Source organism: Kogia breviceps, chromosome X (assembly GCF_026419965.1).
Source record: "Kogia breviceps isolate mKogBre1 chromosome X, mKogBre1 haplotype 1, whole genome shotgun sequence".
NCBI lineage: Eukaryota > Metazoa > Chordata > Mammalia > Artiodactyla > Physeteridae > Kogia > Kogia breviceps.
In genome coordinates this window covers 15437712-15441722 of record NC_081330.1, presented here as the reverse complement: position 1 = coordinate 15441722, position 4011 = coordinate 15437712, and the positions used below count along the sequence as shown (strand labels likewise).

The 4011-nt window shown below is 41.3% G+C and overlaps 1 pseudogene; it reads right to left on the bottom strand.

The window, feature by feature from the left end:
* Window positions 1–202: 202 nt before the first annotated feature.
* On the bottom strand, window positions 203–1473 carry LOC136793373 (annexin A2 pseudogene; annotated as a pseudogene).
* Window positions 1474–4011: the final 2538 nt, after the last annotated feature.

Here is a 4011-nt window from a genome sequence, read left to right as displayed (position 1 = left end):
TTTCACATCATAGATTTCACCTCCAACTCCTTGGGATGTTCATTTCTTTGGCTAAGAGGAGAAACTTGCTGGGAAAGTCAGGCAATGCTTAGGCAAGGTGAGGGATGGGTACACGGGGGCTGTTAATTGCAAACTGAGTTTCTAGAACTGTCACCTGGAATCATAGGAGCCCCACTTCTGGACACTTGTGCCATCTCAGGCATCACCCCCCACCACCCAGGCACAGCAATGCCTACTAGTGGTTACCCTTGCCGTCCTCCTGGATGTGGTAGTGAAGGGCCCCGCCATACTTTCTCTTGAATTCAGACCTAATTTTCAATGTGTCCCCTTCCTTCACTGCAGGAGACCATGATTCTAATCAGGACCGTATCGTGAGTCCACTTGTCCTTCATGGAGTTGTACAGTCAGTCAGCAAAATACAGGGACTTCTTGTTCTGAATACACTTGACCAGGTTCAGGAAAACATTTTGCAGGTCTCCTTTGCCCTCCTTCTTGATCGTAAGGGCTATTGCTGTTGTACCTTTCAAATACTTTCTGGAGGTGACACACACGGCTCTGTCATGATGCTAATCCACTTGGAAGCATCAGTTCCTTTGCTCTTCATTCCAGCCTTATAGAGATCTCAAGTATGTGGGGCCAGTCAGTTCATAGTCAATGACAGATCCATCCTCTGCCCTTCTACCCTTTGCAAGGGCAACTATCAGCTTGCAGAAGTCATCAGATGTGTCAGAAGCAATGTCCCGGGACTTCCTGGTGGTCCGGTGGTTAAAAATCCACCTTCCAATGCAGGGGACATGGGTTCGATCCCTGGTCGGGGAACTAAGGTCCCACATGCCACGGAGCAACTGAGCCCACACACCACAACTGAGAGAGCCCATGTGCCACAACTAGAGAGAAGCCTGCTCGCCGCAATGAAAGATCCTGTGTGCCTCAACTAAGACCCAACGCAGCCCAAAATAATAAATAAATAAATATTTTTACAAAGAAAAAGAAACAATGTCCTTCTCCAGATCAGTCTTGTACATTTGCTTGTAGACTGTTAATTTCCTGCAGCCCCTGGTTGGTCCCTGAGCAGGTGATTTCAATGAGAGAGTCTTCATCTGTCAGCAGCCCCTTCATGGAGGCTTTCAGATCGGAAGAAGTGTCATACTGAGCAGGTGTTTTCAATAGGCCCCAAATCACCTTCTCCAGGTGACTGGACAAGTCTGACTTCAATGCTGATGCAAGTTCCTTTTTGGTCCTTCTCTGTTAGGCAAAAGTAATATTCTGTCTCTGTTCATTGCTGCAGTTGGTCAAAATGTTGACAATGGTGACCTCATCCACACCTTTAGTCCTGATGGCCGTTTCAATGTTCACAGTGTCCCGCTCAGCACCCCAGTTGGTGTATGCTTTGACTGACCTGTCTACATTTGGGGGTGGACAGTGGTCACCTTCTAAACTGCACTTGCACAGAATTCTGTGAACAGTAGACATCTCGATAGAAGCTGGACCAGGAGCTGAGAGCTGCAAGTGGCCCCAGATGCGGAGCTGGAATGTGTTATTAAAAAAAAAAAAAACCAAAAACTCAAACCGCAAAATAGTATCTGGAAAAATAAACACTGAAATATTTACTATGGTCATCTCTGGAGAGTGGATGATGCTTTTTTCCCCCATTAATTATGTTTTATACTGAGCATGTATTGATTGCTTTATAATGAGAAAGAGAGTCAATTTCTGTCAAAAAAATTAAAGATCAGGATGGATAGGTGGAGCACAGAGGATTTTAAGGGCAGGGAAACTGCACAGTATGATACTGTAACAATGGATTTGTGTTATTATGCACTTGTCCAAACTCATAAGATGTATAACACCAAGAGTGAACTCTAATATAAGCTATGAACTTTGGTTGATGATGTGTCAGTGTCACTGAACCTTGGCTGTTTCCTCCATCTTCTAGCAAAAGATTCGAAAAAAACTGATTTCAACCCTTCAGAAAAATATAACTGGTGAGGTGATATCTCCTTTAAAAGTCATATGATAAATTTTCAAACGTAATAAAAATGCAGACTATCTGCTTCATAAGAATATTTATTTGTCCAACAGGCTCCTCTTACTGCCTTCCCTGACCACCTTCCATCTATAGTTTCGGCTAGAACCCTCAGGCCAACCTTTAGCTCTTTTTACTTTCTTATCGTTTCTCCAACCTGCCTCCATGTCTTCACCCCTCCCTTTTTCGGTCCAACCCTTGTCATCTTTCACCTGGCCCCGTGACCCTGCTTCTAGTTCCTCTTGCCCCCACTCTCAATTTGTTTTGCATATGCTGCTAGGGTTGCCTTTCTAAAATAGATATGATCTTCTTGTCTAAAATACCTTTGAGGTTTAAGACCTCAGAGGGACCTATGCTTTAGGTTTCCAATTAGGCTCAAAGGCTAAAGTACAAAAACAACAACCTGGTTTCAGCCAAATTTCCCCCAAGTTTGCTTCTTGCCTTGCACTATCATGTGCCAAGTTTCAGTCACCCTGAATCTCTCTGTTCCCCAAACGTGGCTCTCTGCCTGAGCATCTCTTCCCACTTCCTGAAATAGCCTCTGTCCTCTTTTCTATCTAATGAATTCCTGCCCTCTTCTGTGATGCCATCTCGAAGACCCCCGGGCAGAATCATATTCTCTGTCTTTTGAACTCCTACAAATCCTAACTTGTTCTGGCACTTACCTGTGGCCTAGTTTTCCCTACCTGGACTTTGAATTTCTCAAGGACAGGAAAATGCCTTATTGGTCTTTGGGTCCTCAGGGCCTAGCACAGTGCTTTAGCATATGGCAGGTGCTCATTAAATATGTTTAAACACACAATTCAAAGTGATCTTAAGATACAATGTGAACGTAAGATATGGTAAATTCATTATCTAGCGTTTCAAGAACCAACCAGGCTACAGATAGAACTGATAAGTGAATTCTAAAGGTAATTTTCAAGCCTTATTTTCACACAGCTTTAAATCTCTCCATTCTTTCATTTCCCTCTTGTATGGGTCTTCATAAGCTTTGAGAAAAGACCAAAAAGGAGAAAATAGCCCTGCAAGAGAGAAAGGGTCTAGACAGCAAGTATCTGACCAAGCAAGAGTAAAATGTGTTGAACTCCTTGAACGTGATTGCCTTAGCCATTCCTTATGAAAGTTTAGTTTCCTCAGCTAGATTCCAAGATATTTGGAATTATTTTGTTTGTTTCTTTTATATGCTTATTAAGTTAGCTGCTGATTTAATGACTGTTTCCGTTTTTTTTTCTGGATAATGCCTATCACTAAGCTTTAATAATGAGCTAAAAATGGCAAGGAAAAATGAGGTGATTTTAAGATCTTAGTGCTTTGGGAAGGGACAGCTAGAGATAAACAAAATGTTCTATTGATGTTCTGCCCCGTATTTATGTTAACAATTATTTTGTTCTGCTATGATATATATAGACTTTCAAGTAGTATAGTTTTCTTTTTTGTGTGTGAATACAAGATTGAATCTTTATTTAGAACTATTAATCACCACAAGTTACACATTTGAAAGAGCTAACAAATACCACAAGTAGTATAGTTTTCATATAAGATTCAATTGGATTTTTAATTTTTAAAAACTTTAAATTTAATTAATGCTGTTGCTAGCCTGCATTAGGCATTCATTGACTTAATTAATGTTTAGAAATAATCAGAAACATTAAAGGAAACTTGACTTTTATATTTTAAATTTCAGTTTGTGCCACCTTCTCCCATTCAGCCTTCCACCAGTCACCTTCGTCAAATCAAACAGGTAAGAAGAAGTTTTGAAAAACTGACAGCTGTTCATTAAAAAAAGTAAATTTTATTTTTCTTTTAAAAAATACCTGTGGTTCAGTAATTCTAAGTGAGGTCACATGTGATTAAGTTTTTAATTCCAGGAATGGTTTCTCTTAAAAAAAGAAAAAAGGGGCTTCCCTGGTGGCGCAGTGGTTGAGAGTCCGCCTGCCGATGCAGGAGACACGGGTTCGTGCCCTGGTCCGGGAAGATCCCACGTG